Source organism: Eumetopias jubatus, unplaced genomic scaffold (genome assembly GCF_037043125.1).
Source record: "Eumetopias jubatus isolate StellerSeaLion01/CBP00866 unplaced genomic scaffold, mEumJub1_p1.0 scaffold_3, whole genome shotgun sequence".
In the NCBI taxonomy this organism is placed as follows: domain Eukaryota; kingdom Metazoa; phylum Chordata; class Mammalia; order Carnivora; family Otariidae; genus Eumetopias; species Eumetopias jubatus.
The window spans coordinates 39786406-39812963 of NW_028274809.1; the positions used below are offsets into that span (position 1 = coordinate 39786406).

Consider the following 26558-nt stretch of genomic DNA (forward strand, 5'->3'; position numbering starts at 1 on the left):
ACACTTTATCAGAAAAAAGTCATACAAATTATATCCTTTAATGATCATTTAGTCCTCACTACTCTGAAATTAGGCATTAGAACTGAAACTACTCTTGATATTTAATGCTCTACTAAAGCACGGATTCCTTCATCTTATTTAATATTTTGATTATTTCAATGTAATTGGGTTTGTTGTAATCCTATATATTCCACATTTAAAAATCATCAGTCTCATCACACACACACACACACACACACACACACACACACACACACACACACCCCTCCAGTACATCAATATTCATTAAGTATAGGGATGTGGGTTGTCTGGTATGGACCCCCAAGTCTTGAACAGTGACTGACTCATAAAGGTACACAAAATTTGTAGGACAAGACGTCCTAAAAAAAGAAAAAGAGACAGAGTATACAAAAGTCTTGATTTAAGGCTTTCCGCTGCATTACAATTAACTACACTCTAAATTTCCAGCTTTTCCAGTATATTATGTCCTTAATTATGTAAACCTGTCACGTTAGTTTTGCTCCATCGAGAACGACTCAGTTTCAAAGTAAAACTAGAATACCGAACAGTGTATACGACATTAAATGAAAGAAAACAGTATAACCTACTTTTTAAAAAATTATGTGCTTTACTGTTACTCTTTACTACTTAAAACAGGGACTTGTGTGAAGGACCCTTCCAATGAGGGCTGCGGATGTTGCTGATGCTTCTTCCTCGTGCCCAACTCCTCAAGACAGCCCATGTGGACAGGCTCCCACGTGAACAGTTCTTTACATAAGCCAGGGGAAGATCTTCAACATCATCGCCTGCGCCCTCATAAGGCCCCTTCTTAGCTGGGGTACTCGAGGATCCCAAGGGAGAAGCGAGTTGAGCAGACCCCTACAGCAGGGGAGGGCCGCGGCAGCTCTCCTACTACTTCCCCAGCCGGGACCCACGCCGCTCACCGCCGAGGGCTTTCAGGAACAAAGCCGGGGCCGCCACGCCACCTTCGGGCCCACCCGGCCTCCCCCACCGACTCAGCCTCAGCCCCACCCTCAGCCCTCAGCTCCGGGGACCCCAGCGGGCTCAAGTATTAACTCCCCCGCGTCCCGCCTTGGCTTTTCGCTTGGTGGGGGAAGGAAAGCCTCCACGAGGCCTCCCGCGGTAGGAGCACAGGCGCCACCGTCCGTTAGCCTCTCGGTGCCGAAACAGCGGCTCCCAGGCTCCATCCCGGGGGCCCCTCGTCCGACCCCAGGATAGACCGGAGAGAAGGACGGGACAGGAAAAATCGGGGCATTCGTCGCCTCCGCAAGTCCTTCCAAGGCCTGACTGCGGATCCTCCCACCCTCCGGGCACAGGGTCCCCGCCTCCTCTGGCGACGCCACCCTCGGCCCCCAGGCCGCCCGCGCGCAGACCCCTAACCGCCGCCGCCCGCCCAGCGGTCACTCCCCCACTCCCCGCGCGGGTCCCCAGCCTCAAGAGGAGGCTGGGTCAAGCGCGGGGTCCCGCACGCGGAAAGAAGACTGCCCGGCCGCCAACCCCGCGGCAGCCCAGAGCGCACACGAGGAGCCGCGGCGCCCCAAGCGCAGCCCACCGCGCGCTCTGCTCCGGCTCGCCGCCGCCGCCGCCGCTGACTGCAGCGCCCGGATCCCCGAGGGACCCAGCCCGGACTCCCCGGTTCTTGTCTCCCTTTCGACCCCCCCGCCGTCCCGGGACTCGCAGTCTCCGCCGCGCATGGGGCCGGTTCTGGGGGAGGGAATGTAAACAAATCGGGGTTTTATAGTTACCTCACACTCGAGTGCCGTGTGCATCTCCTCTCCGCTCGGTACCAAACCCCGGCTGCACCAAATCGTGTATTCACCAAAGCCGGCTGCGCTAAGTGCGTCGCGGAGGCCCGCGCGTCAGACACCACGCTACGCTACCGGCGTACAAGGCCCACTCAGGTCCCTGCGCAGCCGCACCCCGTCCGCCTATGGGTGCTACGCTCTGGGCGTACACGCACCACCCAGCCATTCACTTCGGATAACGCAACTTGCGGAAGGGAACTGCACCACTCTCGGATTCCACACGGACAGACCAAGCAGTAGGAAATTCGAGTCTACGCAAACTGCGGAACTCCGTGGCTCCGCGGTAGTTTTGTTCCAAGAAAGGACGCTGCGGGGGAGTTGGGGCGGCTTCTAACGCATGCGTGGAGCGCCCTTTACCGCTCGCCTTTTCTCCTGGTTTTGCGTGTCGGTTGCTGCAGCCCTGGGGAGGCGGATGAGTAATGTAAGCTGTAAGCGCAAACGCTTTAGCCAAAAGGTATCAGATTGATAAATTGAGAGATTTATCGTACACGAGTTAAAACATCTACACTAACTTAACCCATCCCCTTTGTTAAAATAACCTCTCAGTCTCAGGGCAAAAAGGAACTACTATTTAGTGCTAAGTACAAGGTCGTTTGCATAGTTCTCTCCCCACCCCACAATTTATTCTCAAGCGCACTTCCTGTGGGCCTTACAAGCCTAAAAGAAAAAGTTGACTTCAGAGAGCATGTCGCGCACTTATGGTAATTCTTGAGACTGGCAACCTTCCAGGGTTTTCCACCACCACCTACTGCCTAATTCACTGATTATTTCATAACACCCAAAGGCAAAAACTCCTGATCCAGCCAAGCAATTCCATGGACTCCTGCCTACCTCGTGCTCATTCTTGCTCCCATTCCTTTGCTCACACCATACCTACCATCTGAATTGTCTCCTCCCCTTTTCTTAAGCAATTCATAACCCCTACTTTCTTAAAAGGTGGCTCTGGACACCTTCCCTTTGCTCCATTACTTTGCTTCCTGCAGTTATTTAATCTTCTTGGTGAGGCTTATCTGTATTCTGTCTGGTGTGCCTATTTCTGCATCCAGCCAGAATCTAATAGAGTGAGTTCTGGGGTACCTTAGTGATGTCCAGCAGAGTGCATAAAACTATGATCAAAAGTAATAGCAAGCTTTACTATGTGTCAAGTACTTCCTAAGTGCTTTACATATATATTAATTTCATGCTCATAACACAGTGAAGTAGATATTATTATCCCACCCCAGGAAACTGAGGCACAGGAAGTTAAGTAACTTGCTTAAGATGACAGAACAGATAGGAGGATCCAAACCCAGTTAGTATGGCTACATATCCTGCTGTTCAGCATATTTATCTTTGTGAAGCAAGATTCTATTTTTGTTTTGTATCTCTACAAAGAACATCTTTTAGGTACTTAGTTAATGCCTATGGACTGTCAAGATACTAAGCTTCTCATACCCCTTCTTTCCTGTCTGGGAAAAGTCAGTCCATTGACACCCCCTCCCCAACTACTGCAAGTTTCCAAAGCTGTTATTAGGCAGAGAGAACTCCTGAGGTATAGGGGAGAAATCAAGTCTGATCCTCGTGTCAAGTCTCACCATATCACTAACTGTGGGAGACCATGATCATGGTCCTAAGATTCATGGATAAATTAAGGGAATTGGTCTAAATTTATCCTCAAGTCCTTAGATCTCATAAAAGCAGAACTAACATCCTTAGATTTCATAAAATCAATATGGTACATCTTCTAGGTACAAAGCATTAAAAGCTTCCAAATTACCCTTATATTTTAAGGCTCATAATTATTTTATTAATTTTAAGGCTCATAATTATTTTATTGACATTATTTTCAGTACCTTTACCATATATGCAATCTCTTTCTTCTGAATATCAATAAGATACAGTACCTGCATTCCTTATATCTTAGGGTACCCACAATGCCTTTTCACTTTAAAGGCTAATTAATGTTCAGCTGGTTCACATAAGTGCAGCTGAACTGATTCATCACATATTCAAATACTTCCATACAAGTTTGTCAACAGCTGCAGTTCTGAGTCAAATTCCTCAAGAATTCAAATTCCCCACCCCTGTACCAGCCCTTTCTCTCAGGATTCTCTAGACCTCCCACATTTCAGGAACTAAGGGGTTAATGCCTGGCTAAGGGGAGAAAGCTGCAGGGCCCACCGGTTACCAAAGACTTTCATTCTAATTGGTTGGTGCCCTTGCTTTACCAATTGTTACATATTTTAAATATCATCCTTGCATAAAACTATAGGGTAAACCTACTTGAAAATAGACCATGTCTCCTCCCACTTCTATACACTTACCCAAACATTCATATATGATCAAGTATATGCACTCTGATTAGGGCAAAGCTTAGAGTAAAATTACTACATATGGTAAATGAGCTGAAAACTAGTGTATTACTTTTCCTAGTGGGAAAAGGAATCTCAGCAAATGACTTGAAGGCTTACTCAAAATCACCTGCTGAGTTAAACAATGGAGAGTGCTGCAAAAACATCACTGTAATGTATGGTTTATTTTTGCCCATTTTATATATAGGGAATGTGTCAGAGTAAGGAAATTCTAATATGTTAGAATCATAGATCTATTTAAGAAGATCTTACTTAAGAAAGAGAGAGCAAGAGAGAGTGTTGTGTGTGAGAGAAAGGCAGGGGAGAGGAAGAGAGAGAATCCCAAGCAGGCTCCACACCCAGTGCAGAGCCCAACATAGGCCTAGATTATGACCTGAGCCAAAATCAAGAGTCGGACACTTAACCAACTGAGCCACCCAGGCGCCCAGAATAATAAAACTTTCCAAAAGGATTAGTATTTTTTTTTCTATCCACCCCATTTGATTCATAAAGAAGCTCACCTGAATTATAAAAATAGTATAGATGATTTGCAAAAGCTTGGGGGCCGGGGGAGAGAGAATATCGAATTACTTGTAAATGGTTTACCTTTCATTTGTTTTTGCTTATTCACATTGCTTCAGTCAGTTTTATTTCACATATCTAAAATTTTAAGCATGACTAATCTACCTTTGTGAGGCATGATATAATAAATCCGATGGCCTGGGGTGCCTGGGTGGCTCAGTCAGTTAAGCATCTACCTTCGGCTCAGGTCATGATCCCAGAGTCCTGGATCGAGCCGCCCCGCCCCGCAACTCCCTGCTCAGTGGAGCACCTGCTTTTCCCTCTCCCTCTGCTGCTCCCACTGCTTGTGGTTTCTCACTCTCTCTGTCAAATAAAAAAATAAAATCTTTAAAAAAAATTAAAAAATAAATCCAATGGCCTTTTTTGCTCCTCAGAGGATTAGAAAAGAACCAGCTGCAATAAATACAGAAAATAAGAATCACACTTCCTACCTTAATCTTTAGTTGTGACTAAGGGAAGTCTGTGTCATAAACTTGGTTTCCCTCTAGTAGAGGAGAAAATTGTCACCATCCACAACAAAGTTAAGAACTCAAACAAAGTTAAGAACCTCAAAATTAACAGCTGTATACTCACTTTTGGAGACTATGTATTTCAGCCTGAAGATTGAGGCCCCCCACTCCGGATCTGAAACCAGAGAAATGTAAGAGGAAAACCCCGTTTCTGTTCTTTAAGCTCCATAGCAAGGTGTGACATCTAACATGTCAAGCCCACGGTCAGGATGGGAAGTGGGATCTGTGGGGCAGTCTTTTCCTGATCCCTTGAGAAATTATGGCTCTGCCATCTCATCTTAAGACTCACCATTCCTAAAATTAAGATAGACTGTGCGAGTTTGCATGGAAGCTTTCATTAGAGCAGTGTGGCTGCCCTTGTAGCCCTTTCTAATGAGCAGGACTCATGTCACTGACAAGACCATCCCCTAAAATAGAGCCCACAACTTTGAGGACGGTACACAAAGGCAGGGCAGAGCAACCCATCCTACCCTGGTGAGAGACAAATTTGACTGATGTGCCTGTCAGGTGAGACCATTTTGAGTTGGTAGGCTTGTGCAATAAAATGAGTTTCAGGCTATCTGCACAAATGAAAATAGATTGAAGAAATGAAAAAACTAATACAAGAGTTTAAACAACTCCCCGCCTCCAGTAGAAAAGTTAACTTTTATGTCATTGCCTAGATGATGCTAACATTACACTAGGCAGATCCCTCAGTTTTGGTTCATTGCAATACCAACAAAAGAACTTTTAACATTAGACAGGAATGGACAACAATGGAGAGGATTAAAGTTTCTGATTTACCATGGCAAGTCCTTTCGAAAATAGGAATGAGACCTAGCCTAGGAGAAGTCGGAATACCCACTCAGAAGAATGAATGAAAGGAAGAAGCTCACAGCTGGAGCCATGGTGACAGGCAGACCACACACTTGCCCACATGACGGTAAAAGGAAGATGTCTTGCCCAGACCTAGTCTATTGTGCTCATCAATCCCCGGAATTCCATATTTAGAACTTTATTCCTGGGACTTGAACAGGGACTTTGACCCTAAGGGAAGTTACCACTATTTTATTACTTATTTATACTGCTGCGAGAGTATATTTTTTCATGCCTTTTCTGAAGAAGAGGAAGTTTTAACAAGGGAGGAAATATGATTATCTAGTTTCCTAAGGGTAGTGTGGTACAAAGGAACAAAAGGAACACTAGACAAATTGTCAACTTCTCAATCTTGCTTCTAGCCAGCCTTGTTCACTTACAGAATACTAAGATGAAGAAAACCAGTAGGTTTGGTAAGCAGTCACTTGAACAAAGCATGAGGGCCTAGATGCCAACAGGCAGCCATTTTGGATCTTTCAGAGCTCTGAAAGCACAGGAACAAAAATCAACTTTCCAAACCTTAACTCCTAGTCCAAAGGAATTTATAAAGCAACATAAATAATCCACACAAATATTGCAAATTCAAAGAGGATTTGTGGATGGTTATACTTCAATTTAAGGAAAATTATCAAAATGGAAGTAAATTAGCAATAAGTTACCATGTAAATCCAAGATTTTATTTATTTGAGAGAGAGAGTGCGCACGTGCATGAGCGGGGGGGAGGGGAGGCAGGCAAAGGGAGAGGGCAGGGGGAGAGGGCAAAGGGAGAAGCAGACTCCCCGCTGAGCACAGGAACTCAACCATCTCCATCCCAGGACCTTGAGATCATGACCTAAAGACAAAGTCCGACGCTTAACTGACTGAGCCACCCAGGCACCCCTCCTTGTAAATATTTTTTAAAGCAGGTTCATTTGTTTAACTGGTTAAAATTAATAAACTCATTTTTAAAATTCATTTAAAATGTCACCACGTGAGAGCATATTTCAAATCTTGCCTAGAGATTCCAAGATAATTAATAATGAGACCCATTTCACAACTGAGATATATGAAAACAAATACATCTTTTAAAAATCAAGATACACTAGGTTTAGCTTAACAAACACTGCTTACCTTTATTTATTAAAAATTTGACAGCAAGAATGCAGCAAAATTCTAAACATTAGGGAAGGCAATAAATGAATTGTCAAAACAAGAGTAGCTTCTAGGGATTTCCAAATTTTTCTTGCACTGTTTCTAAGTAAAGCTCAAGTTATATTTTATTTTTACTAGAATAAGCCATTTTTGCATTCTTCACAGAATCCCATAAACCACCTATTCTTACCATTTCACATCTTTAGAGAAGTTTTAGATACTCCCCAATGTTTTTTGAGGAGTGATTCTGGCAGTGGCCAATAATTAAGAACCTACTATGCTTGGCTTGCTTCCTCATAGATGATCTCACCTACAGCTTCCAATGATTTCATCAACTCAGGTTTCATTCCAATTACAGTGACAGTTGCTTTCTCTAGGCAATTAGGTTTCAGTCTTTCTTCCCACCCTAAATACAGGAATACATATAGTTTAAAATGTGTCAATTAGTTTAAATGAGTTAAATATAATAACTTATTTTATCCCTGTACAGCCCTGCAAGGTAAATATGATTATGCCCATTTTAGAGATGAAGAAAACTGAGGTGGTTACATAGCATGTGGCAGACCCAAACCGTCTGGCTCTGGAGCCTATGCTCTTAACCCCTGCATTACTTGACCTCTTATTTCAAAGCTATCCCAATTTTTGTGAGGGTATCTATATTAGTTTCTCTGCAAAGGTTGGTAATTAAGAAAAAAAATCCACAGAACCATAAACTGGTGGCTTTTCAGTCTGTAAACGTTGCAGGTCAATGGAAATTTTAAATGGAATAAAGAATAGCATAAAAAAATTTCAAGATACTTATAATGTGAACATTTGTTCTTTTTTGCTTTATCTTTCAGCTTGAGTAGCTTGAATCAATTCCAAGGGAGATGTTTATTCCACAGTCTCTTAAATTAGAAAGTTAATTAGCCAATCTGGTTATACATTTAGTTGAAAGCTTTCCCCTCTTTATGGTGATTTGATGTAGTTGTTCAAGTATTTATTTATACCAGTAAAGTTATATTAAAAATTAAGCAGAATCAAGTGTATGTTAACAAATTTGATCAGTCATGTAAAAGTGAGCTATTAACATGCTCATCAATAAAGACTCGGTCAGGTGCAGGCAAATATATCCCAGCAAATTTAAAGTGAAATTCACTTAGGGGATTAAACGTTCACTCCACTCCAGTTCTTAGATTTATCTCTAGCCTCTGCAAGTCTCCCTTGGAAAAAGAGACAAGTGTTAATTAAGGATTGGAAATATCTTCAAGCAAAAGTTTATGTCCCTTTTATGTTACAAGCTATGCTTGTTAAGTAGCTAGGAAATGAGGGTGAACAAAATAGGATTCTTGCCCTTCAGTAGCTTACAGTCCAGTCAAGGAGATCGTAAAGGAGGCAATTTCAGTACAGTATGAAAAGTGCTATATTGGAGATAGGTATGGGTTGCTATGGTAACCAAAGCAAAAATGTCTTCAAAAAGGAAGTGATATCCAAGGTCTGACTTAAGGATGAGTAGGACAGAGCCAAGTAAGGGGCAGAGGGCAGAGCAACGCAAGCAGAGGGATGAAATGAGTAAACGTGTGGTTCTCAGTTGGGGAACTGAAACCTGTGTGTTTTTGACATGCAGGATTAGAAGAGATGAGACAGGACCAGTAAGCCAGGCTTTTGTGTACCATACAGAAGAGTCTGAATGCCACTCTGAAGGCAGTAAGAGCTCCTGAGGGATTTTAAGCAAGCGTCATCATCACAGGCAAGAAGAAAGTAGGTAATACAATTAGTTGGGTAGGTGAATAATACCTCCCACTACCACCCCCTGCAAATGATATCCACATTCTCATCCCTCGAACCTGTGAATGTTGGTTTACATGGCAAAGGAAAGTCGAGATTGAGGATAGAGTTAGGTGGCTAGTTAGCTGACCTTGAGATGGGGAGGTGATCCCAAATTAGCCGGGCAGACTCAATTTAATCACAAAAGTAGAGAGAGACGGAAAAGTCAGAGGGTTCTGTGACTGCGGAATACGGTCAGAGTGATGCAATGTCGCTGGAGAAAGAAAGCCACAAGCCAAGGAACGTGGGTGGCCTCTAGAAGCTGGAAAGGGCAGGGAAATGGGTCCCTCCCGAAGGAGTGTAGCCCAGCGAGACCCATATCAGACCTCTGACCTACAGAACTGTAAAATAATAAATTTGTGTTGTTCTAAGCCACCAACATTGAAGTAACGTGTGACAGCAGAAATAGAAAACAAATATATTAGGAAGTTCTTATAGCAATAATCCATGTGTGAAGTAATTGTGGATAAAAAAAAAAAAAACTGTTGATTTGATAAGTGTCAAGGAGATAAAACCAAACTGGAACCCTGGCTCTGTTAACTTACTAGCTGTGGCCTTGAAAGACCCTTCTTAAACCTCATCAATCAGCTTCGAGTTCAGTACCTAAAAATTGAGCACTATTTTGCAGGGTTTCATTTCACTTTCTATTTTTGTGAAAGCAGTACATTAACATTAGCTTTAAATTTCAAATAGAAATTACATGCTACAATACAAATGAATCATGAAAATATTATGCTAAGTGAAATAAATCAGACACAAAAACAAATATTTTATGATTCCACTGATATGAGACATCTAGAATAGGCACATTCATTGAGATGGAAAGTACTAGAACAGAGGTTACCATGTTGGGGGTGGGGAAGAGGGTGAGGAAGAGAATGGGGAATTAATGTTTAATGGGTACAGTTTCGACTTGGGACGATGAAAAAATTCTGGAAATGGATAGTGATGGCTGCGCAACACTGTGAATGTACTTAATGCAACTGAATTGCACACTTAAAAATGGTTAAAATGGTAAATTTTGTGTATACTTTACCACAACAAGAACAAATATAATGATTTAAATGCTAGCAAGAGAGAAGTGGAATTTTTTAATGGATTCTGCTTCATCTACTAATACAAGTCAATAAAGCCTCTTTGCTTGAGTGTTAGACTTTAAAAAATGGCTAAAATGATATACTTTGTTACATATATTTAACCACAATAAAAAAAATTAGAATAAAAACAGCAGTGTATTACCAACTCTAGGATCTAACCCCCAGAACAAAACCTTCCATTATTTTAGCTTTTCTCCAGGGAATTATGTTCACACCTTAAAATGATATGCTTATCCTGCTATCTCGTCAATTTTAGGTGTCTTGATGTTGACTTTCAATAAGAAAGACCAGGATTTAACTATCTTAAATACACACACTTATAATCTGGGAGATCAGGGAGTCTGCTCCTTACATAGATTTTCACCCAAACACCCTTTTGTTTCCAGATGTATCGCTCACCTCCTTTTTCACAGGGGCCTGTTTCTGGGGTGCTAGGGCCCCAGCAGGCTTCCTTCTTCCTGCTACTCCCATTCGCAAGGACTAAATTCTCTAAGGAAATAGTTGACCATTTCCTTTCTATCTTTCAAACTGCTTACTACTCTTGCCCATTATCTTCTCTAACTTTACAGCCGTATCTTCGTGATTGTTTTACTTCATTTTTGTGATCTTTAATTGAGGAGAAAAAACAAACACGTATGTTCCATCTGCCATATTTTACCAGAAATACTCCACGGTTGCTTTTAAGATGAAATGAACTAATACAGGTAAATAAGATAATGTAGGCAAAATGCTTTGCAAAGTCCCTGACATCTAATAAGGTATAATCAAAGCAACAGTAAGGTCCTTAACACCACCATCATCAATTACCCAGCAAAAGGTTGTTAGTGTGGACCACAATGGAATTTCATAAAATACTGCTTACAGGGCACCTGGGCGGCTCAGTCGGTTAAGCGTCTGTCTTCGGCTAGGGTCCTGATCCCGGGGTCCTGAGATCGAGTCCCGCCATAGGGCTCCCTGCTCGGCGAGGAGTCTGCTTCTCATTCTCCCTCTGCCTGCTGTTCTCCCTACTTGTGCTCACTCTCTCTCACTCTCTCTCTCTCTCTTGCTCTGACAAATAAAATCTTTAAAAAATATATACTGCTTACAACAGAATATCACTGTTGATTTTCCAACATTAATAGCATCTGATCAGGAATTTGTTTTTCTTTTTGTTGTTGTTGCTGTTGTTGTTTTAAAGATTTTATTGATTTATTTGAGAGAGAGAGAGCGAGAGAGCGCATGAGGGTGGGGAGAGGCAGATGGAGAGGGAGTGGCAGACTTCCCCACTGAGCAGGGAGCCTGATGCGGGGCTCGATCCCAGGACTGTGGGATCATGACCTGAAGGAATCTGTTTTCTTAAAAAAAAGTAATTTTCACGGTGTAGTTATATGGTAGAGTGCTCTGCAGCCAAAAAGGATAATCTAGATTACCAGAAACTTTCTCACCCTTTAGGTTTCACTTTCTCTAAGAGGCCTTCTCTATCCTGAGAACCCTCTCCTGCACTAACTTAACATGATTCTCTTCTCATTACATACTATTTCTTTCCTTTATAGCTCTAATCAGTTTTAAAGTCCCCCATCTTCTTCCCTGCAACGTTTCCCCCTTTCTCTTTGTGTCTTTAATTGTGTTTTGTCCCTAACCAAACTCCTCCTGACAAAGGACCATGGGAGCTGTCTTACCAACAAGGTCTGCTCAAGGCCAAATGTGGTGCCTTGAATGACTGGTCTGAATGAGTGGAACGCCAGGTGTAACATTAGAGAACATATAATGAGATGCTGTGTTTGGAGAAATAAACACATGGAAGTAGTTTGTAAACTGCATTAGTAGTGGTGGGATTTGGGGAAGGTTATCGGCATTTTGTAACTTCTCTATCCTAATACTGTTACTACCACTACTAATGAATAGTTATTGAATGTTTTACTAGGCATCAGAACTTCCCTAAGATAATGGGCAAGAGTAATGTTTACAAGGCATCAGAACTCTCCTAAGTCCTAAGTCCACTCATACATTTTCTTATTTAATTCTCACAACAACCCTATTTACTCTCATTACACCCATTTTACTGATAAGAAAATAACTGCGGAGAAGTTCTGTAACTTGCCCAACTGGGGACGTCTGCTGAAATTCAAACCCACAGTCCAAGCTCAAAGCCCTCGATCTTAAACCACTAAGCTATTTATCACGTGTGTGTGTGTGTGTGTGTGTGAGAGAGAGAGAGAGAGAAGAGAGAGAGAGAGAAGAAAATGTACTTGCTAAATTCTCAACTCCTGTTTTAAGAAACTGGGGGCCAAGTTGTTTTTGCCAACAAAAATGTTTTTCTGAAGCTATAAAGACAGCAGTGGCTGAATCACTAGAATGGCACCTGCCAACTTGATACAAGTCCACAACCAAATCCCCTCACTCACACTTACCTGGCTCTCTGGAGGCACAGGTAAACCAAGCTTCTATATTGTACCAAAGCCAATGTTCTCCAGTCCTAACGCGAGTGTGGGCTATGTCCTGGGAGACCCAGAATATGAGCTTTTTATCCTTTAAGGGCAGAGAGTCCACAATAAACATTATAAATATCTTTACAATGAATTGTATGTATACCTGTGTGACTATTAATCTTTACTTGAACTCTCTAGAATTTACATGAAATAGAGTGGCTACTTTTGAATATGGTTCCAGCATGAGCCCCTTCCTGTATATTTCCCAGTTCTTTAGTTCTATGTCTGGATACCTGATTTATTAGCAATGTTACAAATGTAAATGGAATGTATCTTGACACTTTCAGTTGATATTGATTGCAAAATAACCAACCTCTTCAGCAGAGATATTTTGTTTTCCCTCATAAACCTTTTATTAAATGGGAACCACACTTGGGAAATATTTGCACCTCTGCTATATCATCAAAGACGAATGTTATGAATCATCTGTATCATCTTTTATGTTCTAATTTTGCTTTTACAGCTGTATAGATTTAAAAAAAAAGGAGTAGGAAATGGAAATCAGGTATCAAGAGAATTATCTGAATTTCCAACTTCCTCCACTCTATTAAGCCCCTGGGGCATTGGTCTATCCAAAACTAGATCAAAGACTAGATCCTAGAGAATGGCTCCTATTAATTAAGTACCAGATCCAATATGTAATTATGTCCCTTGGGATTTTGACCAAAGGTTGAAAGAGAAAGTTAGAAAGCCTAAATGTTTGGAAATCTGTGTGTGTGACTTTAGGTTCAGAGGGCTCAAGTGCCTGTGTCAGGCCAGGTGTCATTTCTGCCACTGAAATAAAGATCAAATTGCAAAAACTATAATGACCATGTAGAAAATAATCTCTCTTCAATTATTTTCCTAATTAGTATCTGTCAAAGAATGTCTTTTGAAGCATTTCACCTCTTCTCGTCTACAATTTACAGTTAAAGTGAAAATACAGCATTTCGTAATGGAAGCCTATTTGGTTCCTAATTTGAAGAATCCAATTGTGAAAAGGAGTATGAGATAATCAGGGTATTTTTAATACTGACTGAACATTTGATAGTAAAGAATTATTTTTTAATGTGTGATAATAGTATTGTGCTTAGAAGAAAAAAAGAGTCCTTATCTTTTAGAGCTATATACACTGATGTATTTAGGGATGCAATAATATGTCTAAGATTTGCTTTGAAATAATCCAGTGGGAGTATAGAGGTGAGGTGATGCAAGACTACTCATATATGAACCACTGACAGTGGATGATGTTTATATGGATGTCATTTTACTATTTTCCCTGTTTTTGTGTTTTAAAAATTCCAAATAGATGATACAAATGATTCATAACATTTGTCTTTGATGATATAGCAAAGGTGCAAATACTTCCCAAGTGTGGTTCCCATTTAAAAGTTCCAGGGTCATGAGATGGAGCCCTGAGTTGGAGTCCCCACTCATCACAGAATGTGCTTGAGTTTCTCTCTGCCTCTGCATGCCCTTTCTCTCTCTCTAATACATCTAAAACACACACACACACACACACACACACACACACACACACACACACAAACCAAGAAATAAAGCTCTAACACTATTCATATTTCATTTCATTTGAATTTTTATATTTTGCAGCTCTCCACATTCACACTGGAAGCAGGGCAAATCTTTTAAATATTTACTGCATTTGTGCACTATTTAAACTGGTTCTCAACATTGTTAAAGAGTAAGTTTGGTGACTGATAATCAGTCCGTTCTAAATTAACCTAATAATAGGAGTGGTGTTGAGGAGGAGAGGAGGAGGCAGAAGCTAACACAAAAATACTGCAACAATAAGTTCTGATGAGCAGTTCTTTACCAGAGAGAGATGAACTGCCTTGCAGACTTATCATGGTTAAGGGATTCTAGACTCTTACCAGCTTTGGCCTGGGGAACCTGGTTCTGCCAAAGATGCATGATTGGCTGGTAGAAGACAGGTAAGAAGGAAACTGAGAAATTCAGGTTCAAGCTTCTGGTTTTTTCTCCTTTCTTGTTTCCCTCATCCAGTCCTAACCTATCACAGGTTGACACTTCTTTCAAATGATCAGTAATTGGCTACCATTATTCTGCAAAATGGTTTATTCATTCCGATAATTAGTAGAAGAAGTGATAGTATGACTGAACATCAATTGACTGACTGATCTGAATCTATAAACACAATATTACTGAATAACTACATTGCATGAAGCATGGACAGAAATCCTATGGTTTTACAGTACGAATCACCCACACAATAGAAATGCAACAAAGATGGACAGACTCAGAATAAGGGCATGTATCTCTTATTATTTCTTAAGTGAACATCCATTTATGCACTCTGCCTTCATTTTTTCTCTTTTATAGCTCAGATTCTTAAAAAGACTTTTTTTATATGACGACTCATCCCACTTTTCCACTCATCTATTGAAATTGGGCTTTCATCCTTACCTACTCATCCAAATAGTCACCAATGACCTTAGTTACTAAATTCAGTGGTCACTTCCAACTGGTAGTCTATTTGATTTCTCTGCTCCTTTCAAAGTAGTTAACCACTTCCTCCTTCAAATACTCAGGGAATTTCATGGATTTGGTGGTAGGTTGAGAAGATATGCCCAAGACACACAGCTTGAGATGTAGCCAAAGGGTGGTGCCTCTTTCTCAGGCTGACTGCCCCACCAAGTAAAGTACCTGCCTAGCTGTCCCACCTGCAAGCTCGTTCCCCTTTGGGTAAGAACCCAGGTCTCCTGCCATTTTAATAGCAAATAATCCTCTTCTGATTTTTCATTAACCTCTCTAGTGGTTCTTTCCTATCTTCTTCAAGAGCTTTGTCCTCTAAACTTACATAAATGTAGACAATTTCTTCTGTCCTATTATTTATCATTCTATACCAGTGTTTGTAAAGAGTGTTTTTAAATCACTTGCATCAGCATTAGAGACTCTAGAAGTTCTTATTAAGGATACAATTTCCAATGTCACCCTAGTGAATCAGCATCTTGGGGATGGAGACCAAAACTGCATTTTAAGTCACCTCCCAGTTAATTCTTACAAAAAATTCAGGATTTAGAATTACTGTTTTACATACCCTGGGCAATAGTATCCAGCCCGATGACCTCAGTTACTATTTATATACTGGTGACATCTATCTCCCTGTTTTCAGATGTCAACATTCCACTTGATGTCTCACAGGCAACTCTTAGAATTTAAGATGTCCCAAACTGAACACTCTCCCAACCCTACTATCCTTCCTCTTGTTTCCCCCAGTTCTCAAAATGGTTCTACCAGAGGCCCAAAAAAGCAAAAGTGACATAGCTGTTCCTGTGTCCTCTTTCCATTCACTCTCTCCTTAAGACTCTTGACTCCTATTTCTCACCACACACAAGTCACTCCCTAGTTAAAAATATTATCATGTATTGCCTAAAACTCATTGGCTTCTGGTCAAGCCTATCTCCAATCCATTCCCCACAGTGAACATGGGAGTCATCACTAATTTGATCAAATTACTCCCATACATAAACTTTTCAAAGCCTCCTATCTAACCCTTGGGTGAAATAATTTCGCTGACAAACCATTTCCTACCTTATCTGCTCCCATATTATCTCTGCAGATTTCTCTCTCTTTACTTCACTCCACAGCTATAACTGTCCAATATAGTGGCCACGAGCCACATGTGGCTATTGAGTACTTGAAATGTGGCCAGTTCAATTTGAGACAGGCTCTAAGTGTAATTCACACATTAGCTTTCTCAAATGTGGTTTAAAAAAAAGTAAGAATGTCTCGTTAATAATCTTTCATATTGATCACATGCTGAGATGATATAATTTTAAATATATTAGACTAAAACATTCCTTTTTTTAAAAAAGATTTTATTTATTTAGATGAGAGAGAGAGAGAGATCACAAGCAGGGGGAGGGGCAGAGGGAGAAGCCGACCCCCTTGCTGAGCAGGGAACCACTGCGGGGCTTGATCCCAGGACCGCAGGACCCGAGCAGAAGGCAGACACCCAACTAGCTGAGCCACCCAGGCACCCAGACTAAAACATTCCTAAAAGTAATTTTACTTGATTCATTTTACTTTCTTAATGTAACTACTAAAGTTTTTTAAATTCCATAGGTGGGTTGCATTATACTTCTACTGGGTAATGCAGGTCCAGAATTCCATGATCTAGCCATACGGAAAGACTTGTTACTTCCTCAAATGTTACATTTTTCCTTGCTTAAAGTGCACCTCTCTGCAACCCCCTCCCCTTCCCATCTTCCTTTATCCCCTACTTGTCCTTCAGGATTTAGTTTAATTATTGCTATGAGTTTCCCTGCCCTTTTCCTTTTTCCCCAAACCAATTCTGGGTGAGCTGTGCTTTCTACATGCTTGCACATACAGCACACAGCTTGCACTGTATTACACTTGTGGTTTGTTTACCCCCAACCTGTGTCTCCTATACTCACCGATTGCTTGTTAGCAGGACTGTGACTTGGTCAGGGTAGTATCCTCAGATTGGAGTACATTTCTTGGCGCAAAGTAGATACAGAGTAAATACTGGTAGAACGGCTGCTGGAAGTGACTTCTCCAGCCCCAAGATATGAAACGTGACTGATAATAATATGTGTGGAAGGAGTCATGAATTAATATTGTCTCTTCATCCTTAACCTATCAAACCCTATCTTCCAATACCCCCGAACCCTCTCTTGCTTCTTTTGTCACTTGCCAATCTTTAAAACTTTATTGGTTAATTCAAATGAGTAAATAATTGCAAAACAAAATGAACACAACTTTCGTCTTCTAAATATTTTTAAATTCCTTTATGGCTAGAAGATATTCATTGTGAGAAATATTACCTATTCATTGGAAACCATTTTTATAGCATTTCTGAAGATCAAGTCTTTGCAGGAATTTAAATGAGACCTAAAATCAAGTTATTTTCTCTATGATCCTACACTGCTGGCATTCAGAGAAGTTTGGAGTACATCAGAAATTCTGGCATACCCACATTATAATTAACATTCACCACATTACTCTCCGTTAAAAAGAAAAAATTAGGGTACAGCAAATATAAACGTGGTAAGAACAGAAAGTAACTATTTTCTCAGTCTCATCAGATTATAAATTTTAAGTGGTGTCTTCAATGTTCATCCAATTTAACTACTCTGGGTTGTTTTTGTTGTTTTTTTTAAAATGCTTTGGGTCCTTTCATGGCAGAGCCAGAACTTTCAACTATCTGTGTTTTTATGCTATTAAAATGTCTACAAGACTTACAAATAGTAGGCCTCACCTTGATTTGAGGTCCGACGTAACTGTTTTCCTGCTTCCACTGCTTTACCACTTATTTACTTCTCAACCCACTGTTATGCTTGTGTTCACCACACTGGTGAAATGCTAACTCAAAAGTCATGACTGAGCAGGGCTATGTGAACGAAACACAGAAGCCACTGAAAGCACTCCCAATGGCTAAAGCTGGAACGACTTGAGCAACAAAACAAATGCAGTTTTGAATTACAACCCAAAGTATAAAATAAATATCCAAGAGTCCATACTGATAGAAATAAATGATTAAATAAATTTTAAAATGAGGGAGAACAGGGGTGCCTGGGTGGCTCAGTCGGTTGAGCATCTGCCTTCGGCTCAGGTCATGATCCCAGTTTCTGGGATCAAGCCCTGCATCGGGCTCCCTGCTGAACAGGGAGTCTACTTCTCCCTCGCCCTCTGCACCTCTCCCTGTTCATGTTCTCTCTCTCAAATAAATAAATAAAATCTTTTTTTTAAAAATGAGGGAGAATAGACAAATATCCCATGCAGAAAAACTCCAGATAATTATGTAGATACTCTGTCTTCAAGGAGGGGGGGCATAACTCCCCACCTTACGTGTGGTATACATAGGAATTCCTTTCCAAGAGCACAGTATGGAAAGATGAGGGAGGGAGTAACTTTACAGTGGGGGAACTTGACAAACCCCAACTCAGCCAGGTGATCAAGGTCAGCATCAACAGTGATCAATTATGTTGATAGTATGTACCTTTGATATAATGTGATTAAAATAGCACTTTTACCTCTGTGGTCTTCCTCCCTAAAGTTCACAACCCCAGTTTAATCATGAGGAAAACATCAGGACCATTCTACAAAATATCTGATACCCCTCAAACCGTCATTGTCATCAAAAACAAGGAACATCTGAGAAACCGTCAGAACCAAAAGGAACCTAAGACAATTGGACAACTAAGTGTAACATGACAGCAATGGATGGGATTCTGGGACAGAAAAAGGACATTAGGTAATAAGGAAATCTGAATAAATTATGGACATCAGTTAATAATAGTATACCCATATTGGTTCATTAATTTTAACAAATACATCATGTCAATGTAAGATGCTAATAGGGAAACTGGATGTTGGGCATATAAGATGTTGGGCATATAAGAACTCTCTGTAAAATCTACCATTTTTCTATATATCTAAAACAGTTCTCGGGGTGCCTGGCTGGCTCAGTCAGAAAAGCATGCCACTCTTGATTTTGGAGTCATGAATTCAAGCCCCATGTTCGGTGTACAGATTTTTTTTTTAAAGATTTTATTTTTAAGTAATCTCTACACCCAATGTGGGGCTCAAATTCACAACCCCAAGATCAAGAGTCACACACTTTACCTACCAGCAAGGCACCTTTGACTGCCTTGGCTTATCACTTTATCTTTCAGGAAGAAAGAAATCTTACCAATTCCTAAAGCTTCAAGTATGACCTTCATGTTGAACACTCCCAAGATCTGTATTCTAAGCCCAATCTCTCTTTTAAAGGTCAGACAATATTTCCAACTGTTCAGTGGACATTTCTAGCTACAGACTTTCAGGAACATTAAACTCAATATGTCCAAAGGAGAAAACCTCATTTTGAACCCTAATTTTGTGGTTCCCTTTGTGTCCTCAGTCATGATTAAGAGCATTATAATTTCCCCCAGTGATCTAATGAGAGCTTAGCATATATTCAATGACTGTTTTCTTTATGATCATTATCCTCTCTGGTTTCATACAAATATTGTTTAATTCTATTCCTACCTGCTCCCTTTACTCTCAATGCATTAATTTTTTTGAATAATTACCAATCCATCAATCAAAACTTGTGGAGGCTGGAGGTATGCCCAGAACAGCTGAGACCACCAGTCCTGACAGAGACAGTGATATGGAATGTCATTATTTTGTGTTCCTGGAGAAAGAAATGGGTCCCCAGATTGGAGCAAAAACCACCACTGTTTTTTAGGGCCCTGCCAGAGAGGCAGGGTGATCCCCACAGTGGGCATGAAAGGCAACAAATTGCTTCTGTCCATTTCCTATGTGCAGCTTTTAAAGAAAGGTTTCTCCTAGAATCTGGCAGCCCATAAGCATTGCAGTATGGGATCCCTGTCCCTGAGGCCTGAGAACCCTTTGCCAACATTTCCCAAAGATAGGTCACGGTTTACTGACTGCCACGTGTCACTGGGAAAATTCTCCTTCAGCTTAACTATGGCAGATCATTGCTGTCTAATCAAGCCATTAAACATTCTGTTAATAACCACCCTGTTAAGTGAGACAATATAAAATTATGTACACAGGGGAGGCTGTAGCTAAGCCCCAAATGGTAAATCTTTCTTTGATTGGTCTAAACTAAATCAGGTGGTTCTCAAACTTTTTGGTTTCAGAACATTTTGGTACTCTTAAAACTACTGAGGACTACAAAGTACATTTGTTTATGTGACTCATATCTATCATTATTTACCATTTTAGAAAATAAAAATTAAAAAAATTTAATATATTAATTCATTTAAAAATAAAAAAAATAAGAAACCCATTACATATTAATGTAAATAATAGTTTTATGGAAAATAACTATATTTTTCAAAAGAAAAAAATCTTGAGAAGTCTGGCTTATTAGAAAATATAGATGTTTGTATCTGCTTCTGCATTCAATCTGTTGTTTTGGTTGAAGTACATTTAAGAAAATACAACCTCATACAAATAAGTAGTTAAAGAAAGTATTTTAATAGCCTCTTCAGAAATTTTGGATATCCTTCTTTGAAACAATGCTAAAATTCAAAAGTGGTAGTTCCTCAAAGGTTAGCTATAATAGAGAATCTGAAAACTCATCAGTGAGATTGCATATTGTTACCTTTCAATCTTTTAGTCTATTTTGGTTTCAAAATGGATCTATTACCCATAAGCGAATTGTGTAACCTGCATTAGTCATTGAGAAAATACTGTTCCCTGAGTTATGCAGATCTTTCAAATGCTGACACCATTCATCATACCATACCAAAAGATCCCTTTTGTTAATATCAGCACTGACATCATCAGAAAAATGTTTAAGTACTAGGAAGCTTTCAAGCTCAGAGTAGTGTATAAAAGTTATCCAGTATTCTAATTTTCACCTGAAAGCTTGAATTTTCATCATTTGCAACAAATATTGTCAGTCGCTTTCCTTAAAGTGACAGGCTTATTTCTTCTGTTCATCTTCAAGAAAATGTCTGCAAAATACCCAAGTCTGAATAACGGTATGTTTGTCTGTCTTTCAGGTTAAAAAAATAATAATAATAATAATAAAGAAAAGTGTTCCATGAAAGCAGCAGCCATTTCAACTTAAAACTCAATCACACAGTATGTGACTGAAATAAGAAGAGCACTTGGACCAGGAGATAACAGCAAACTTTATATCCTCTATGAGTGCCTGGCAGTGAGGCATACCAATGACTGCTAGCGCATTTTGGTGCCACAGCCTTGATTTCTACTGAACAACTGGGAGTATTACCCACCATTGGTCTTTGTATACCACCAGTGGGGTGAAGAAGGCAGATGATATCTTTGTCAGAAGGAAGGATTTTAACCTTGTGAACTCCCTAAAAGGATCTGTGTCTCCAAGTTTCCATAACCCACTGCTGAGTTAAGCCAATATATTCCATTTCATTTACCAATTAGTTCTGGATTAGGTATGTGACATAATTCTAGCCGAAAAGCCAATGGGGCCTCTGGGAAGGTTTCTTTCTTCTAATAAGACATATGGAAACAAATTTCCGTTTTCTGCCTCTGGACTTTGTCTTCTACTTGGGACATCTAGAAATAACCTGCCCAAGGGGACAAACAATACACTTTTGGAATTTGGAAAAGTGAAAAGATGGAAAACATCTGGGCAAAGTGATGTCATTGATGAATCAATAAATTATTCAACTTTTTAACTACCCTATCTTTAGAATTCTTGTTATGTAAAATGATAATTTTCCTTAGGGTTCAAGTGACCTTTAGACGGGTTTTCTGTTCCCTAAAGTTCAAACCATTTTTACTCATACATAATCTTACACTTCCTGCCAATCCATCACTATGCAAAAGACCCCAAGGGCCTGATCACCAGAGCTTGACACATTCCAAACTCCCTGAAATGGGCAAGCAAAACAAAATTATTACCAGCCATGTAACTGTAGCTGGAAGGAGGCCTGCCAAGTTGAACAACTAGAACAGGTGTCTTATACGGAGACAACTCAAATAAAAAGAGACAATATTCAATATTAATATAAACATAAGAACCATAAAAGGGATTAGAATAGAACACCAAAAATTTAGGGACTAAAAAACATTATTCCTGAATTATGGAGTAATCAGGATGAGAAAGCAACCAGGTGTTCAGAAGCAAAACCCCTGGAAAAATCAAGTGTTAAGAAATCAAACCATAGATTATGTAGTAGACTCATAGGAAAGTATTCATTGTTTTGTGTTATCACAACCAGTGTTCTCTACCACTGAGATTGAAGATACGGTCCTGAGTAAGAATAGTAGTAAAATATATTTGTGAATTATTAGGTTACAGTAAATAGTTTTCAAACTAAAATAGACCTATCTTTTGACACCTGCATGTGGGTTTGAAGATTTCTAATTCAATTTTTTTTTAACCTTTGAATCTCATACTGTAAGATAAACAAGGCGAAATACTTAAAGAAATACATGAGAAACAAACTTGTCTTGTAGATAGAAAAAAATATATATCTATGTTTTTAAATTTCTCCTATCTACTTCCTGTCTGTGTGTCTGTAAAAAAGCAGAAATGGTTCACAGCTATTTGTATCTTGCAAGATCAAAGTTCCTGCCTCTACAAGAATGTAGCCCCCTGCATAAATACTGGCTTTAAAGAAAATAGCAATCTCTATAAAAGTCAACATTCAACTCCTCTATGGTATAATAATTCTATAATAAATGACATACAGATATGCCTTAAGCTCAAAAATTAAATACTATTGAGTTACTTACATATTTTAATTTAGACTAGCTCTAGAATGAGTAGATGTTACCACATCAAGATCCTTTATTTTAGAGGTTTCAAAATAAAGAAGTGCCATCCTTCTGTCACTAGAAGGGGTCTAGAAATGGTCTAGATTCTAAGAGGACTAGATGAAATCATGATTCTTAATTCACATTAGCACATCAAGCACTACAGTTGTTTAATAAAAGGAAGGAGAATGAGAGCTGAAGCCCTTTCTCTCTATTTGACATTACCACTTTAACTCAACTTCATGGAAAATGTTTTGATAAGAACAACAAACCATTTAATTTCTCTGGGCATTCCTTATCTCAAATCAAAAGCATGATAAAACTCCTCCTATCTGCTCTCAAAACAAAAACGAGTAACGCAGACCTCTAAAATCCTTGAACTGAGAGCCTAAGCAATGAAGATTATGTTAAGAGCCACAGCCATTGTATGATGGAGCAGCTTCAGTAATCATGTTTATAAAGATAATTAGTGGTCGTATATACAGTAGTAACTGTATCTATTGAAGTTTTCTATCCTACTTCATAAATAAAATCTAATTGTTTGTCCTTTATAAACATTGATCAGTATATCCATAAAAGTTTTCATTGCTTTCAATGTTAGAATGTAGTAAAATTCACCTTGTGATTATACTTTCCCCACATACTGTTGCAAATGCACATAGATGTTACATACTGGTAAATATTCTTTGTTTTTTTGAGATTTTATTTATTTATCCGCACGTGTGCACACGAGAGAGAGAGAGAGAGAGAGCAGGGAGGGGGCAGAGGGAGAGAGACAAGCAGACTCCCCACACGAGAAGCCCTACGTGGGGCTTGATCCCAGGACCCTGAGAATTTCTTTAAGCAGCTATACAGCTTGGGGCTAAGATATGTTTGGTGTTTAATTAGAGATTGAATTTTTTAATCAGAGATTCAATTTGACATTCTAAACATAGATGTCAAGTGAAATAACTAGTTTAATCCTTCTAGCAGTAGTATGGAGATATTTTGTCTCCAAATTGTCCCTTTCAGTCAGGTGCCAAGGAGAAATTAATATGAAGTTACTAGTAGCCTTGCTAGCCATCAGAAAAGAAATTTTGCCAAGTCATTTGCATAAGTGTAAAGCACTTGCCATGACATACTTGAAAATATTCGGTGAAAGAGTCTCCTCCACCTGAGACTCACATGCTGCGTCTGTGGCTCCATAGCTGTGGTTGTAGGCAGACACCCATGTTGATTTCGAATCACTGGTGGTACTGCAGTAAATAATCCAAGCAAAAGATGCTTATGCGAAAGTAGTAACAGATATGAGATATATTTTGGTGGTAGAATTGATAAGACTTAGCCTGGATAATAATGTGGGGAGGGGGATGTGGGTGGGAGGTCAAGGAACTCTTTTTCTGGTATGAATAAGTATATAGATAGAGGTATCTTTTACCAAGGACAAGATTGGAGGAGGAACAGATTTGGAAGTGGAGGTTGGGGGCGGGGGAGGGGGGACGCAGAGACTTACCAGTTTGAGATATTTTAAGTTTGAGATACCTGAGACATCTCAGTGGAGATGTCAAGTAAGTAATGGAATATCCAGGTCAAGCTCCAAAAAGAAGTGTGAGTCAGATAATAAATTTGGAGTTGTCAGTGTTTAGATGATATTCAAAGCCAGAAGTAAGATTGCTCAAGAATAATTGGAAAGCATGTAAAGAAAGCCCAGGATCTCTGCCTAAAAAACTTGAAAACTTGTCCTACCCTATTTTTACTACACTAATTTGTCATATATTTAGGTCTCTCTAATTTTTTCAAAAGACTTTTCTTGACCCCATAGTCTAAATTAGGCACCCTGACCCCACAATATGTCCTCAATCTTTTTCTTCCACGTGTTTATCATAATTTGCAATGAATTACTTGTCTTTATTTATTTTGTATTTGTCTTTCCATTAGAATGTATGTTTCTTGAAGACAGAGGCCATTTACTTTTAATTTGTATCCCCAGTGCTTGGCATATAATAAATAGTAAGTATTAAGTAATGAATTAAAGTGGATGTGGATATTAATTGAATGGAGGATGAGCCTGCTAAGGTGATAACAATTTAGCAGTTGTGTGTGTGTGTGTGTGTGTGTGTGTGTGTGTGTGTGTAATTGACATTAATTACCATTTATCTTGAACTTTCCTAAGCGAAGAATAAATTAAAAAGCAAAGGAGTCAAGCATTTTCATTTACTCATTCACTCTCTGTGGAAGGTCTGTGATATATGAATGTTTATGCAGAAGTTTCTATGTTCAAAGTACAAACAATTCATCAACTGTACAAGTGTTCTATCATAAACTCCCAGAGTTTGGAGCCTGTGTTATTCATCTGTAACCTCCCTCAAGGTTCTCTTACACATGATGGGTAGTCCATAAATGCTTATTGTTTCAATGCACGCTTTGTTACAGTAACACATTTATTCAGGTATTTCAGTTATAACTTTAGTAAACAAGGTGGTATAACATAGATTTTGCTGACATTTTGCTTTTACTCAAAGTGCCCTCTTTGTAAATGTTCCTTACACCAGCAGTTCATTTCTAAAGTTTGTTTTAATAGGTCTAACTCACAGATTTCTTCCACAAGGGACTTAATAAATTACCCAAGAGGAGACACTACCAGAAGTGTGAAGTCAACAAAATTGCATACTGAGAGCAATCTGTTCCCACCTTTGGCATTACTAGTCTTCCCTGAAAACACCGGTTTTTTTGCTGCCCTCAGTTTTAGAGATTTTCAAGGCAACATCTGGCCATTCAGTACACTATGTACATATATTTATCTTCCTTCTCTCAGATTTCCCTGTCTTGTTTCCATTTCCTTCTCAGTCTTATTTCCTATTGTATAAGAACATGTCTGACTGTGGGTAATACAAATTTTTTTTCTAAGAGTCCTAGAATGTTGGAATTGGCCTGTCTTTAGAAGTCTCTCTTCCTTACTTTCCGGCTACTCAGGTAATTACATCATCTGCTGGATTTTGTTAATTTGGGTAATATAATTGCCTTTCGGGTGTGTTGCTAATGGTGGGAAGCTGGTACTCCTCAAATCACATCCCCAGGCCTCTGGTACACAGAATGACATAAACCAGCCACTCACTGAAATGAGCGTCTTCATTGTTCATGCCATTTTAAAATGGAAGAATGGACAATTATTGAAGTTGTAGCTATTTTGTTTAAATAAATCACTTTGTGGGGTATGAGTCATCGAGGGAGGTTTTTGCTTTTTGTTTTAGTGCAGATTTCTAGATGCACCATTTCGAAATGTTTTGAGAGACAGATGAGGAATAAAGTATCCAGAGTCATTACAGCAAATTGGAATCTACATATATCCCTGGTTAAAAGCTCCCAATTTAGATCACTTCTTAGGTAACAGTGAGCCCTTAATTTAATATAGAAAGGTAATATTTTAAAATACAATTTTAAGGCAATCTTTGAGCTGTTGAGAATTTACTGATGCATCATCATGAATTTATTTTCCCCAAGAAACACAGATTAATGCTTTGAGATAAAAACAGCCAAGGGACATGGGAAGACATTTATGTGCAAGGAGAGAAATCGTATCTCCAGGCTACAACTATTTATCCACTTTCCTGCCACTAAAACTTACCAGCCAGTTTGTGAGCCTGAGAACAGACGAGTAACTCTATATAGAAAAATCTTCTCTTTGGGGAACATTTACTCAGGGAAAATATTACCCATTGATGATATTTTCCCT

General features: G+C 39.5%; 1 protein-coding gene across 2 annotated transcripts in view; it reads right to left on the reverse strand.

Annotated features, from left to right (window-relative positions):
- SLC39A10 (solute carrier family 39 member 10) overlaps positions 1 to 26558 on the reverse strand; it is a 133146-nt gene that overhangs the window by 65796 nt on the left and 40792 nt on the right. Inside the window, exon 1 of one of the 2 annotated variants that reach the window (XM_028122367.2) lies at positions 1767 to 2372. The exons of the other annotated variant lie outside the window; for it this stretch is intronic. The gene's annotated coding sequence lies outside the window, so the exon portion shown is untranslated. Of the gene's footprint in view, positions 1 to 1766; positions 2373 to 26558 lie in introns of those variants that run through there. 2 annotated transcript variants of the gene reach the window in all.